General features: G+C 43.2%; 1 protein-coding gene and 2 non-coding genes across 6 annotated transcripts in view; 1 reads left to right on the forward strand and 2 right to left on the reverse strand.

Moving 5' to 3' along the window:
* MACROD2 (mono-ADP ribosylhydrolase 2) overlaps positions 1 to 16,280 on the reverse strand; it is a 2,105,833-nt gene that overhangs the window by 140,185 nt on the left and 1,949,368 nt on the right. The gene's annotated exons all lie outside the window — the stretch shown is intronic.
* On the forward strand, positions 9,890 to 9,965 carry TRNAT-GGU (transfer RNA threonine (anticodon GGU)). Its single transcript has one exon. It is a non-coding gene; the product is annotated as a tRNA-Thr (tRNA).
* Positions 14,975 to 15,050, reverse strand: TRNAS-GCU (transfer RNA serine (anticodon GCU)). Its single transcript has one exon. It is a non-coding gene; the product is annotated as a tRNA-Ser (tRNA).

A 16,280-nucleotide genomic window follows, 5' to 3' on the forward strand; every position in this document is an offset into this window, starting at 1 on the left:
TAGAAGACAAGCAACTTGAGGCACAACAGAGAGAAGAAGAAAGAGACTCAAAAATTAAAAAAATGAGATAGCCCTACAGGAATTATCTGACTCCATCAAAAAGAATAACATAAGAATAATAGGTATATCAGAGGGAGAAGAGAGAGAAAATGGAATGGAGAACATACTCAAACAAATAATAGATGAGAACTTCCCAAGCCTGTGGAAAGAACTAAAGCCTCAAGTTCAAGAAGCAAACAGAACTCTGAGTTTTCTTAACCCAAACAAACCTACTCCAAGGCATATCATAATGAAATTGACACAAACCAACAGCAAAGAAAAAATTCTCAAGAGGAAAGATGTATGGAATACAACCAAATAAAAACAAAAGATAGAAAAACGAAAGAGAAGGATCAAACAAGACACAAAACTAACAGAAAGCAAGATAAAAAATGGCAATAGGGAACTCACAAATGTCAATACTTACACTAAATGTAAATGGATTAAACTCACCAATAAAAAGGCACAGAATAGCAGAATGGATTAAAAAAGAAAATCCAACTGTGTGCTGCCTATAGGAAACTCATCTAAGTAACAAGGATTAAAACAAATTCAAACTGAAAGGCTGGAAAACAATACTCCAAGCAAATAACATCCAAAAAAAAAGCAGGCGTAGCAATACTCATATCTGATAATGCTGACTACAAGACAGCAAAAGTACTCAGAGACAAAAATGGCCATTTCATAATGGCTAAGAGGACACTGAATCAAGAAGACATAACAATTCTTAATATATATGCATTAAACCAAGGAGCACCAAAATATATAAGACAGCTACTTATTGACCTTAAAACAAAAACTGACAAAAATACAATCATACTTGGAGACTTCAATACACCCCTGACGGCTCTAGATCAGTCATCCAAACAGAGAATCAACAAAGACATAGTGGCCTTAAACAAAACACTAGAGCACCTGGATATGATAGACATCTACAGGACATTTCATTCCAAAGTGACTGAGTATACATTTTTCTCCAGTGTACATGGATCATTCTCAAGAATTGACCATATGTTGGGCCACAAAAACAACATTAGCAAATTCAGAAAAATCGAAGTTGTACCAAGCATATTTTCTGATCATAAAGCCTTGAAACTAGAATTCAACTGCAAAAAAGAGGAAAAAAATCCCACAAAAATGTGGAAACTAAACAACATACTTTTAAAAAATGAATGGGTCAAAGAAGAAATAAGTGCAGAGATCAAAAGATATATACAGACTAATGAAAATGACAATACGACATATCAGAATCTATGGGATGCAGCAAAAGCAGTGATAAGAGGGAAGTTCATATCACTTCAGGCCTATATGAACAAACAAGAGAGAGCCCAAGTGAACCACTTAACTACACACCTTAAGGAACTAGAAAAAGAAGAATAAAAAAAAAACCCAAAACCAGCCGAAGAAAGGAGATAATAAAAATCAGAGCAGAAATAAATGAATTAGAGAACAGAAAAACTATAGAAAAAATTAATAGAACAAGGAGCTGGTTCTTTGAAAAAATCAACAAAATTGACAAACCCTTGGCAAGACTTACCAAGGAAAAAAGAGAAAGAACTCATATAAACAAAATCCAAAATGAAAGAGGAGAAATCACCACAGACACCGTAGATATACAAAGAATTATTGTAGAATACTATGAAAAACTTTATGCCACTAAATTCAACAACCTAGAAGAAATGGATAAATTCCTAGAACAATACAACCTTCCTAGACTGAGTCAAGAAGAAGCAGAAAGCCTAAACAGAGCTATTACTAGAGAAGAAATAGAAAAAACTATTAAAAACCTCCCCAAAAATAAAAGTCTAGGCCCTGACGGCTATACCAGCGAATTTTATCAAACATTCAAAGAAGACGGTTCCTATTCTACTGAAAGTCTTCCCAAAAATTGAAAAAGCAATACTTCCAAACACATTTTATGAGGCCAACATAACCCTCATACCAAAACCAGGCAAGGATGGCACAAAAAAAGAAAACTACAGACCAATATCTCTAATGAATACAGATGCTAAAATACTAAACAAAATACTAGCAAATCGAATACAACAACATATTTAAAAAATAATACATCATGATCAAGTGGGATTCATCCCAGAATCTCAAGGATGGTTCAACATACGAAAAACGGTTAACGTAATACACCATATCAACAAAACAAAGAACAAAAACCACATGATCTTATCAATAGACGCAGAAAAGGCTTTTGATAAAATACAACACAATTTTATGTTTAAGACTCTCAACAAAATGGGTATAGAAGGAAAATATCTCAACATGATAAAGGCCATATATGATAAACCATCAGCTAACATCATATTAAATGGCACTAAACTGAAGGCTTTCCCCCTTAAATCAGGAACAAGACAGGGTTGTCCACTCTCTCCACTTTTATTTAATGTGGTACTAGAGGTTCTAGCCAGAGCAATCAGACAAGAGAAAGAAATGAAAGGCATCCATATCAAAAAAGAAGAAGTAAAGGTATCACTTTTTGCAGATGATATGATCCTATACATCGAAAACCCCAAAGAATCCACAAAAAGACTACTAGAAACAATAAGCCAATACAGTAAGGTCGCAGGATACAAAATTAACATACAGAAGTCAATAGCCTTTCTATATGCCAACAATGAAACAATTGAGAACGAATTCAAAAGAATAATCCCCTTCACGATTGCAACAACAACAAAAAAATACTTAGGAATAAACATAACAAAGAATGTAAAGGACTTATATAATGAAAACTATAAACCATTGTTAAGGGAAATCGAAAAAGATATAATGAGATGGAAGAATATACCTTGTTCTTGGTTAGGAAGAATAAATATAATCAAGATGGCTATATTACCCAAAGCAATATACAAATTTAATGCAATTCCCATCAAACTTCCAATGATTTTTTTAAAGAAATAGAGCAAAAAATCATCAGATTTATATGGAACTATAAAAAACCTGAAATAGCCAAAGCAATCCTAAAGAAAAAGAATGAAGCTGGGGGCATTACAATACCTGACTTCAAACTATATTATAGGGCCATGACAATCAAAACAGCATGGTATTGGCAGAAAAATAGACACTCAGATCAATGGAACAGAATAGAAAGTCCAGAAATAAAACCACATATATATAGTCAAATAATTTTTGATAAAGGGGCCAACAACAAACACACAATGGAGAAAAGAAAGCCTCTTCAATAAATGGTGCTGGGAAAACTGGAAAGCCACATGCAAAAGAATGAAACTGGACTACAGTTTGTCCCCCTGTACTAAAATTAACTCAAAATGGATCAAAGATCTAAACATAAGACCTGAAACAATTAAGTACATAGAAGAAGACATAGGTACTCAACTCATGGACCTGGATTTTAAAGAGCATTTTATGAATTTGACTCCATAGGCAAGAGAAGTGAAGGCAAAAATTAATGAATGGCACTACATCAGACTAAGAAGTTTTTGCTCAGCAAGAGAAACTGATAACAAAATAAACAGAAAGCCAACTAAATGGGAAATGATATTTTCAAACAACAGCTCAGATAAGGGCCTAATATCCAAAATATACAAAGAACTCATAAAACTCAACAACAAACAAACAAACAATCCAATAAAAAAATGGGAAGAGAATATGAACAGACACTTCTCCCAGGAAGAAATACAAATGGCCAACAGATATATGAAAAGATGCTCATCTTCTTTAGCTATTAGAGAAATGCAAATCAAAACTGCAATGAGATACCACCTCACACCTGTTCGATTAGCTGTTGTTAGCAAGACAGGTAATAGCAAATGTTGGAGGGCTATGGAGAAAAAGGAACCCTCATCCACTGTTGGTGGGAATGTAAAGTAGTACAACCATTATGGAAGAAAGTATGGTGGTTCCTCAAAAAACTGAAAATAGAACTACCTTATGACCCAGCAATCCCTCTACTGGGTATATACCCCAAAAACTCGGAAACATTGATATGTAAAGACACATGCAGCCCCATGTTCATTGCAGCATTGTTCACAGTGGCCAGGACATGGAAACAACCAAAAAGCCCGTCAATCGATGACTGGATAAAGAAGATGTGGCACATATACACTATGGAATACTACTCAGCCATAAGAAATGATGACATCGGAACATTTACAGCAAAATGGTGGGATCTTGATAACGTGATACGAAGCGAAATAAGTAAATCAGAAAAAACCAGGAACTGCATTATTCCATACGTAGGTGGGACATAAAAATGAAACTAAGAGACATTGATAAGAGTGTGGTGGTTACAGTGGGGAGGGGGGAAAGGGAGAGGGAAAGAGGGAGGGGGAGGGGCACAAAGAAAACTAGATAGAAGGTGACAGAGGACAATCTGACTTTGGGTGATGGGTATGCAACATAATTGAACGACAAGATAACCTGGACTTGTTATCTTTGAATATATGTATCCTGATTTATTGATGTCGCCCCATTAAAAAAATAAAATTATAAAAAAAAAGAAAGAAAATACACTTGGCATATAATTAAAGTTTAGGAAGAATCTGTTTGAATTATTGATAGAATTAAATCTTTAGGCATAAATTTACTGTAACATTATCATTATCCTTTGTTTCTGGACTTTGTTGACACTCCCTGTCCCAATAAACATCCTCTTTGCACACCAGTGACCTCTTCTAAAGCCCATTTTGGTAGATGAGAGATGTGATACTGTAATTGGGTTTTACAGTTTAGTAACTTCTGTGGTCAATGAGCTACTGCTTCAAAACTGTCCTTACAAAACTCTGTATTTAGAAATCTCACACTACACAACACCAATGAATAAATTGAAAAGTAAAACTTTAGGCGTCAGCCTCCTAAGATCAAATCATGTCTGAAACCCATAAACTGGCTCTTCACATTATTTCTAAGACCTCTTTTTCTAAACTGCATCCTGAGAAAACCTTAACCTGTATAAACAACACTGAGGACACGAGGCTTGGAAACACGGAGCTGGTGAAGATTAGAAAGCTAAGCAGATGATTGAGACAGGACAGTAAGAAGCTGGGAAAACTTTTTGGCAAGTAGAAGGGATTAACTTGAGACAGACAGCTGAACAAACTGGCCAAGCAATTTACAGCCAGATGCAGAGCATCACCTCCTACAAAATAACATCTAGGCCTTGGTTGTGTTTTGGCTTAAGGTCCACGTAGGCAACAACTCCCCCACCCCACCCCTACTGTGGCTGATGGTGCCCTTCTCTGGGGCCCTGGGCCCTGGTGGGGGGTCACATCTGGAAAAGCTGATGAATATTTCCCCTAAGGTCATCCCTAAACTCGAAGTCTTTAAAAAAGAAACCTGAAAACAATGGACCAGCTAGCGCTCTCCAGCTTGGGAGCACGCCCTCTCCTTTCCCTTCCCTTCTTCCACCCCTTCCGTTCCGCCCCTCCCCCAAGTGTGCATCTTGCCAACTCTAAGGGTCCTCACAAGACTTGCCACCCGGTTACAGCGGGCAGGACAGCCCGTCCTGGGCTAACCCCCGGGACCTGTCTCCAAGACCCCTTCTCTCCTCTCTCATTCCTTCCTCATAAAGTTTTAGAGAGCCAAGGCAGCTGCCCACGCTCTCCTGTAGCTTCTTCTCTTCTAGACGCTTCCTTATTTCACTGGCTCCAGCTTGAAGAAACTTACTTCTTTTATTTATTTAGTTAGTTATTTTTAAGATTTTTACTTATTGACTTTAGAGTGGGGTGGGGGGAAGAGGGAGAAGCGTCAACTCATTACTTCTCATATGTGCCTTGATTCGGCAAGCTCGGGGTTTTGAACCAGTAACCTCAGTGTTCTGGGTATACACATTATCTAATGCACCACCACAGGTGAGGCTGTAAGCTTTCTCTTAAGATAACATGAACTCGTGCTGTGAAATTTTTCCTGCACCAAGAACCCACGCATTACAGGCTGGCCCCAGACAGACCCTGTTCAGAGACAATGATGAAGCCAACTTGTCCTAATTGAATGAGTGGTAGATAAGGAAGTTTGCAGCAGTTGGACACCCACAGGGAAGCCACTCTCTGTGGTCACCAATATACAAACATCAGACTTCTAAGGACAAGGGTAATGAGCACAAGCCAGAGAATTTTCCAGGGTCAACAGAAACTCAAATTTCACCTCTCTTGGGGCTGCCATTGAAAACACAGCCACTCATAAACACAACTGTTGGCGTTCTTTGACACACTATCAAACAACTTGGAAATGTGGAAGGGCGTTTTAAAAAGTGAACATGCAAATTTTAGAAGTCTCATGCCACATTGCCTTCCAATGCACTCTCTTTTAGACCAAGAGTACAGTCTGCTTTCTCTAAGGCTCATTCTTTTTTTTTTTTTTTTTTTTTTTGTATTTTTCTGAAGCTGGAAACGGGGAGAGACAGTCAGACAGACTCCCGCATGCGCCCGACTGGGATCCACCCGGCACGCCCACCAGGGGCAACGCTCTGCCCACCAGGGGGCGATGCTCTGCTCCTCTCAGGCGTCACTCTGCCGTGACCAGAGCCACTCTAGCGCCTGGGGCAGAGGCCAAGGAGCCATCCCCAGCACCCGGGCCATCTTTGCTCCAATGGAGCCTTGGCTGCGGGAGGGGAAGAGAGAGACAGAGAGGAAGGGGGGGGGTGGAGAAGCAAATGGGCGCTTCTCCTATGTGCCCTGGCCGGGAATCGAACCCGGGTCCCCCGCACGCCAGGCTGACGCTCTACCGCTGAGCCAACCGGCCAGGGCTAAGGCTCATTCTTGTGAGTTACACAGTCTCTTCCCACAAGTCCGCCTCCTGCGGACACATTCTGGCCATCACTGACACTTAGGCAATGCCTTTCTTCTTTTTGCCTTTATTCTCCTTCTGAAGTTTTATCAACTGTCTCACCACATTGAGTTTGAAATGGAAGGTCCTTATTCTGATTAAACTTAATTTAAATCCCCGCTTCAAAAGTCATCGTTCTTGAGCTATGCACCTGGGAGTTCGGAGTCAATGTATACAAAGTCGGACTTTCCCCAAGCCCCTCCTGCTGGCAGATGGAGAGACTACATTGAGCTAGAGAGACACATGAAGGGTCCTACTTACTCCAGTTGTCGAGTCTTTCCAGCCCCAGGCTCAGACAAGTGAGTCAACATCTGGATGATTCCACTTCCCAAATTCTGAGCTACTCTAGTCAACTAATGCTGATTGTAGCAGAAACAAGTTATCCTTCCTGAGCCTGCCCACCTTGCAGATTTGTAGGCAATATAAAAGTTGTCATCATTTTAAGCTAATATATATTAGGACATTAGCTGTGTAGCCATAATACTTGGAAAAGACATTATTCCCTCTTTTCAGTGAACACTATTGAATTTGGGGGGGGGGGTAAAATATTCAAGAGCCTGCCTGTCACGGTGACTGGGTGTTAGTAAAACTGAGAAAGACAAACTTCAGCATTCAGGGCTTAAGAGCCATGCCTTACTATCTAAATGCAAATCCCAGGCAAAGGTAATAAAAAGGCAACCAGAAGGTAAGAAATAAGAGACATGAAGAAAACCAAATATCCACTATCACAGTGCATTTTTAAAGAGTAAATAGCATTGCTAAGAAGGGAATACAAGAAGAGTGAGATTACAAAAAAGGAGAGAGAAAAGAGTAAAGATAGGATGTGATTGAAGTGACACTGTGACTTGGAGTCTCGGTCACAGAAGACGACAGGAATTCCCACTAGGAAGAGACTAGTCACAGTGCCAAGCAGGAAGCAGTGGCACATTCTAAAGGATATGAAGCACTTAATGGAAGGCTATTTAAAAGATGTTTGTAGAATCCAGAGATGCAGCGGAGGACAGCGCATCTCCTAGGGCCAGCAGCAGAGCAGAGGGAGCCATCATCACTCCCAGACTTACAAGGAAAAGAGTTTACCTGGAACCAAGCAATAGCTAGAGATGGAAGGGCCACCTGCAAGTGCTGTGCTTGTGTGGAGGAACACAGCTACTTCTGCCTGGCAGCAAGGGTCCAGGAATAAATGCCCTAGTGTTTCCCCCCACCCTCCAACCTCCTGCAAACACTTTCCATTGGTCTAGCCAGCCCATGTCCACCAATAAGGGGCAGACATTTCTCCTCAGCAGGACAAAACAAAAACAAAAACCTTCCAAAAGGCTACAGTATATAAATCGATACACAGCATACTTGTGGTATTAAATGTTCATGGTAGGTGAAGAGAATTAGGGCATAATGCCTCAGACAGCTCTTTTAAGAGAGGATGATAATGAAAATAGTTTGAGAAACACTGGTAACCAACCCAAGCTCCAGGGTGAGGGGCTCCAATCCATGTTTCCCCTCGGTGACAGAGCACACAGGGCTTATTAAAATTCTTCCTGATTGTTACCCTTCAGCTCTCTGAGTCTGTGCACAGGAACAGATGGTGGTTATAACAGTTAATCCAGGGAAACCAATTATCCATCAGAACAACTAATGAGAAAATTTAGCAAAATGATTGCAATCGTGGCAAACCTAACCATCGATGTAGATATTACCATTATTTTGGGTGCATTTTACTAATTACAAAAATATGAGTAATATACACCTAGATAATTCAAGGTGTATATTAACCCTTTGCTAATTTGGTAAACAAGCAAAACAATTTTTTTTCTCCTTCTTTTTCCAAGGGAGAGGAAGAGAGATAGAGAGACAGACTTCTGCATGTGTGCCCACCAGGATCCATCCAGCAAACTCCATCTGGGGCCAATGCTCTGCCCATCTGTGGCCATGCTTGCAACTAAGCTACTTTTAGTGCCTAAGGTGGAGGCTCCTCAGAGCCATCCTCAGAGCCCAGCGCCAATACACTCAACCCAGTCAAGTCATGGCTGTGGGAGAAGAAGAGAGACAGAGAAAGAGATAAGGGGGAGAGAATGGAGTGGAGAATCAGATGGTTGCTTCTCCTGTGTGCCCTGACTGAATGAAACCTGGGACATTCACAGGCTAGGCTGATGCTCTACCCCTGAGCCAAGCAGCCAGGGTAACAAGTAAAATTTGATAGCAAGGCTGAACAAAAACTTTTAGAAATTCTAAACGCCAAGTAGATTTTGTTTCTTGTCCCCATCAGCATATCAAAATTATATATATAATTTTATCTCGGCCCAGTCTTTAGATATGCTTTAAAAGAAGCCTTCTCTTCTAATGATCTGATTGTAGTAGTCTGGATAATTAGTCAAAGCTGATCTCTCATTTGTTTCTGATGGCTCTGCTTTATCAATATTTAAAGCATGGGTGTTAGTCTCTATGTTGGGTAATACAGTCGCTTTGACTACGAAGAGTGGTAATGTGCATCTTCTCACCACAAATCTCCATTATAATCCTATGTGCTATTGCCAGGGCTTGTTAAATAGAAACAGTCTTGGTAAAATTTTCTGTCAGGTCTATGTTTTGTGATCTAGTTTTAACATATAAAGCATCCCTTCAGGTGTCAAATTCAGGGTATGCCAGGTAACACTGCGTCACTTCAATGGTGTAAAAGCCGCATGACTGCTGACGCCCAGTAAATAAAGTCCAAACATTTCTGCCTGATTCTCAAAGTTATTCCTAATATGGCCTCCACCCACATCTGCCCTGGACACCTACCTCTCCATTAGTGGGGAGTTCTGTTTCCTTCCTGCATGCCCAAACTATCACTCAGTGTTCTTTCTAAACTCTCCAGGAGATTTGGAAATCAAAACCCCCGAGTTTGAGAAGCACTGGCCTCTGGTCGGGTATCACACTACCTTATATCTAGGCCTGCCTCTCAGAATTCCTAACCATGTGACTTTCTGCAAGTTTGTCACTTCTCTATGCCTCAGTTTCCTTATCTTTAAAGTGGAGATATTCAAGCACATGCTCAAAAGCATTGTTATAAAAATTAAATGAGGCCCTGGCCGGTTGGCTCAGTGGTAGAGCATCTGCCTGGTGTGCAGGAGTCCCAGGTTCGATTCCTGGCCAGGGCACACAGGAGAAGCACCCATCTGCTTCTCCACCCCTCCCCCTCTCCTTCCTCTCTGTTTCTCTCTTCCCCTCCCGCAGCCAAGGCTCCATTGAAGCAAAGATGGCCCGGGCGCTGAGGATGGCTCTGTGGCCTCTGCCCCAGGTGCTAGAGTGGCTCTGGTCGCGACAGAGAGACGCCCCGGATGGGCAGAACATCGCCCCCTGGTGGGCATGCCGGGTGGATCCCGGTCGGGCACATGCAGGAGTCTGTCTGACTGCCTCCCCATTTCCAGCTTCGGAAAAAAGAAAAAAAAAAAAGAAAAAGAAAAAAAATTAAATGAGTTGATAAATGTGAAGTGCTTAGAACACTGTCTGGCACAGAAGAGGTGTATCATAAATGTGAGCTGACTGGCCCGGGAGGTGTCTGGTGTTAACACTGCTGTGTGACGTGTCTAATCAACACAGGTGGCAAAGGTGCTGTTGGGGTGGAGAGGACCTGGGGTGATGGATCGCATTCCCAGGAAACAAAATTACGTTCACCCAGGGTGCTTCAAAGAATACTGTTGCCTGGGTTCTGCTGTCAGAGAGATGGGACTTCATTGGTTTGGGGCGGGACACAGAATTAGGCATTTTTTGCTCCCCAGATGGTTCTAATGTGTAGCCAGGGTTGCTCAGACAACCTGATCAACAGTGACTTAGGCAGCAGATCAACAACTAACCCAGAGGACTTCTTTCTTTGTTTTGTAGCATCATGATCTCCAATCATCTCCTACTTTTTGAAATGCTAGTTGTTACTAACTAATTAGCCACTATCTGTAACCACTGCTGGACTGCACCCTGAAAAGTTTAACCAAAATCTGGCAATTAATTTTCTTGGCCATATCAATGAACGATCTGTAAGAAGACCATTCTGATGATTAGAGGAAGTCATCAAGAAGACCCAGTGTGCTGGGTCTGCACGTTTAATAATCAAAATAACCTGGTGATTCTATTTTAGATAATGTCTCTCAATTGCCATCCACACACCTAGAGCCCAGATCTGGTCTCTAAGTACTATTCTCCACTCAAAGGAACCAAAGTTTCTGGAGGAAATGACTGATGGCAGGGCTGGGGCAGGAAAGTAGAAAATGAACGTGAGCCTCTGGTTAGTCGTAAAGGCAAGGGCATGCCAAAGGACACAGAAAGCAACCACCTTGAAGTCCTTGACAGTCACGGATGATAATCCTTGAGTAGAATAGAAAACTGTAATGGTACAAGTAGATAAATAACTGGAAAGCTCGCTGAGGAATGGGATATGCCCGCAGCGCAGCGTACCTCCCACAAGAGACACAGGACTACAGACGGTGAGGAGCAGCCATCCAGGTGAGGAGCCCTTCACACACCACTGTGATGGAGCACCATCAGTGATGCCCTGGCTTGAAATTAGGGGTAACGCACAAGCATCTTCTGACACATGTCTTCTGTGACCGTTCTGTGAAATTTCATAACCTAAATTCAGTCATGAGATATTATCAGACAAACCCCAACTGGAAATTTTTTTACAACATAACTGGCCTGTCGTCTTCCAAAGGGTGTCAGGGTCAATAAAGTCAAACAAAGGCTGAAGGACTGTTCCAAACTGGAGGAGAGTGGACACCTGACAACAAAATGCACTAGGTGATTTTGCTCTGGGTCGTTTGTTATGAAGGCTATAACCGGCAGGGCTGGCGGAACAACGGGGTCTGGGAAGGAGACGGGGCTGTGCATCTGTGTTCATGTCCTGATTTGGATCTTTGTGCTCATGGAAGAGGACTGGACATGTCTATAGAAAACACACAGTGAAATATTTGGCGGTAAAGGACACCAGGTCTGTGGATTATTTTCAAATTGTTCTGGAAGAAAACAGTTCTTTTTACTATACTTACAAATTTGCGGTAAGTTTGAGATTGTTAAAATTTTAAAAAGTACATAAAAAATGATGCTCCAAAAGTGCATTGCATTTAGTTAAAAATTCAGCTTTCTGACTTGGTTGAGGGCTGCGGCTGGGGGCGAGGATTCACATTTTTACATCCACCACAAGCGGCAGCTTTAGACGGAAGGAATAGCCGTATTCTGGTGAGCAGCAGTTTGCAGCCAGCCATTCAGCCGGCGCTAGGCAAACCTGCCCCACTTCCCGCCCGTGTAGGCACCAGCCTCCACCCCCACACCGCAGTCCTTTCCTCCCACGCCTCCAGTCTACTCTCCTTCCGCCTGCAGCGCAGACTGTTAGGGAGCAGTGGGGCGTTCTCAGGGAACAGCGCTGAGGAATGATTCAAGTGGATCTGCGAGCGTTTTTGTCCAGGGAGAATCGAGTTCCCTGGTTTTCTGTGTATCACTCCTCCAGCAGGGTGATCCCTGGTGGTCAAGTCATTTCCGGAGATTGCCTGGATGGCTGCAGAGTGACAGGCGCTGGGGAGAGCAGGCTTGCTCGAGCGAGGTGTTAGGAGAGGGTGGCATGCGTCCCAGCGATTCTAGTGGAGGTGGGCCGTTTTAAGACTCTCTCTGGTATAATAGGAAAGCACAATGTTGTTACCCTAGAAAATTGAAATTTTGAAATATAATGGCAAAATCCTAACGTGAAAATCCAATACTGTTAAAACAGCAATGCTTCTGCTTAAAGACAAAACAAAACAAACCTGTCTCTGCTGAAAAACTCGTATTGAATATAAGCTCTCAAATGTCCTCCTGGCATGGCGGCAGCGCTGAGAAAAAGTCACTCTGGTTTTATCTCTGTAAACCCAGGGACTGAGTCTTCAACCAAAAAAGACAAAGGCATGTGACTGATGCATTCTTGATCCTCAGTTTTGCAAATCAAAACAGACAAATGGTTAAACACATACAGCCTGAGTTACTCTCTGGCACCTAGAAGATTTAAAGAAAGATATTTTTTAAAAAATCACTAATAAAAGACCTACTGTACATGCCCTGATTAACTGCTTGTCTTTTGTGCTATTTCCACTAGCTAACTAAGGATCACTTTCTATGTAAGTCTTCTGGACAATTCTGGAGGATTTTTTTTTTTTTGTATTTTTCTGAAGTTGGAAACGGGGAGGCAGTCAGACAGACTCCCGCATGTGCCCAACCAGGATCCACCTGGCATGCCCACCAGGGGGCAATGCTCTGCCCATCTGGGATGTCGCTCTGTTGCAACCAGAGCCACTCTAGCACCTGAGGCAGAGGCCACAGAGCCATCCTCAGCACCCAGGCCAACTTTGTTCCAGTGGAGCCTTGGCTGCGGGAGGGGAAGAGAGAGACAGAGAGGAAAGAGAGGGGGAGGGGTATAGAAGCAGATGGGTGCTTCTCCTGTGTGCCCTGGCCGGGAATTGAACCCAGGACTCCTGCACGCCAGGCTTATGCTCTACCACTGAGCCAACCAGCCAGGGCCCAATTCTGGAGGATTTTTAAAAGAAGTTTCCCCATCTGTAAAATAAGAGTGTTGCCCATGATACTCTCTGAGGCCTATTTGGCTCTTAAAATTCATGATTCAGAGCTTGTGAATTAAGAATGAAAATATTTACTGGGCATGAAGGAAAAAGCTCATAAAGAATTAATTTCCATGAATTTGATGGTTATGTAAAGTTACGGAATTTGATATCTAGAGGGGACCTCAGGGCCGTTAGGTGAAGGATTTGATCTTGTCCCTAAGAAATGGAAATAGAATTCAGGTGTACTGGTGGTACCTAGCTCAGGGCCTTCCCCACCACCTGGTAACTTTCTTTCCCCCTCCCTTCCTATTTTCCTTCTTTTCTTCCCGCTTTCCCTCCTTCCTATCTTTCTTCTCTTCCTCCTGGGTTTGGCCATCATAAATGACAGCAATTCCATATTCATCCACTACCTGGGAAGTTGCTTATTGAAATGAACAAATAACAACAATAATAAACACCTCTTTTTTTGTGACAGAGACAGAGAGACAGAGAGAAGGACAGATAGGGACAGACAGATAGGAAGGAAGAGAGATGAGAAGCATCAACTCTTTGTTGTGGCACCTTAGTTGTTCATTGATTGTTTTCTCATACATGCCTTGATGGGGGGAGGGGTGGCTACAGCAGACCAAGTGACCCCTTGCTCAAGCCAGCGACCTTGGGTTCAAGCTGGTGACTGACCCCGCGTTCAAACCAGATGTGCCCACACTCAAGCTGGCGCCCTCCAGGTTTCAAACCTGGGTCTTCTGCGTCCCAGTCTGACGCTCCATCAACTGCCACCACCTGGTCAGGGCATAATAAACACCTCTTGTGGAGATGAGAACATTCTGGACCACACAGTTTCCAGACCATTTAAAATAATCTTTCTGTGAGTTATCTTTGCTAACACGCTGTGTTTTCTCTCTTCTGTTGTTATTTGTGAGACTCTTCTTTATGCCTGAATATTTTGCTTTTGCTTTATTGGAAAGTTAGCCCTAGGTTGGGCTAATATGGGCTTCCTTGGGTGGGCTGAGCAAGGAGCACCCGGACAGATGGGCTGCAGGGTAGGAATGGGAATAATTCTCTTCCCCAAGAAGCTTGAATTAAGTACAAGCAGGGGACAACTTCTATTCTAAATTCAATAGTTGTAGAGAAGATGAAAAAGGCTTACCCCTGACGCCTCTCTTTCTCCCAGACACCATGTCCAATGTGAGTGACCTCTGCTGACTTTGCCTTTAAATCAGACCAATTCTCACTCTTTCCTTCCCTGCTATTTGGGACAAGCCACGAGTATCTATTGCCCCAATAGAGTTTCTACCTGTTTCTGCCCCGAGCCCCCTGACAGTCCATTTTGTCTTTTCTTTTTTTTTTTAGAAGTTGGAAACGGGGAGGTAGTCAGACAGACTCCCGCATGCGCCCTACCGGGATCCACCCTGCACGCCCATCAGAGGGCGATGCTCTGCCCATCTAGGGCATTGCTCTGTTGCAACCAGAGCCATTCAGCGCCCGGGCCAACTTTGCTCCAATGGAGCCCTGGCTGCGGGAGGGGAAGAGAGAGACAGAGAGGAAGGAGAGGGGGAGGGGTGGAGAAGCAGATGGGCGCTTCTCCTGTGTGCCCTGGCTGGGAATCGAACCCGGGACTCCTGCACAGCAGGCCGATGCTCTACCACTGAGCCAACTGGCCAGGGCCTGACAGTCCATTTTGAACACAACAACCAGAAGATGCTTTTCACAATGTAAGATCATGCCACTTCTTTGCTGCTTAAAATTTTACGTTCTCACTTCACTCGGAAAAAAAGACAAAGTTCTGACAGGGGCCCCCAGTGCCCTTGTCAGGATTCTCCACGGGGAGTCCCCAGCCCAGGGCATCGGCATTGCCTAGGCCTAGGGGATTATTATTAGAAATGCCCTTTCCCAGGCACCCTGGACCTCTTGAAAGAGGGACTGGGTTTCACACGCCCTGTGAGGGTGCTGGTGCACACGCAAGTGGGAGGCCCGCTTCTCTACGGGATCAGTCCTCAGTGACCTGTCCAGTTACTCACATTGACTGCCTTGCTTTTCTTAGAATAAGACAGGCCTCTGTCTCACTAGGGTTTTGGTGTTTGCTATTTCCTCCACTGGAACACTCTTTTTTCCTCCCAGGCAGTTACTCAGGTTACTTTTTATGTTCTTTTTTTTTTTTTACCCTCTCACATTCAACTTAGTATCAGTGAGGTCCAGCATGTTTGAAACCCTAACATATCTCTCTCCTAAGTATCCCCTCCCTGCCGCCACCGACCTATACACACATGCCCCCCCCCCACTGTCTCCTCTTCTCAGCATGATTTTCCTACACCACACTCAGCTTGGGGTCTTGCGTGAAGTTGCCGCCAGGGTGTCAGCTAGCTCTGCAGTCATCCACAGGCTTGCCCGAAGCTGGGCGGTCTGATTCCAGCCAGCATGGCTCGCTCGTATGACTTGCAGATGGGTGCCGGCTGTTGGCAGGAGGCCTCGGTTTCTTGCCAGGTAGAGCTCTCCACAGTGCCGCTGGACTGTCCTCAGGACATGGCCACTGCTTGACCCCTGGGACTAGTGATCTAAGAGACAGCCAGGCAAAAGCTATACTCCTTCATCACCTAGACTTTTATGATCCAGGATGTTGTATACTATCGTGTGATATTATGACTCAGAACCATCCAGGTAAGACACTCTCAGATTTCTGACCCACAGAAAGTCTGACATCATAAATGCCATTGTTGTTTTAAGCTGTTACATTTTGGAATAAATTATCAGGCAGCAGTGGATAAGTTTTCGGGCATCAGTAAGTAATGCTTCATGTGCCACTATTTACCTTACTATATATTTTGTTTAATTTTTAAAATTCATCGATCCCCACCTTCACATACACCCTAGAATGCCAGCGCCAAGAAAGAAGGGTTT

The sequence above is a fragment of the Saccopteryx bilineata genome, chromosome 6, assembly GCF_036850765.1.
Source record: "Saccopteryx bilineata isolate mSacBil1 chromosome 6, mSacBil1_pri_phased_curated, whole genome shotgun sequence".
Lineage (NCBI taxonomy): Eukaryota > Metazoa > Chordata > Mammalia > Chiroptera > Emballonuridae > Saccopteryx > Saccopteryx bilineata.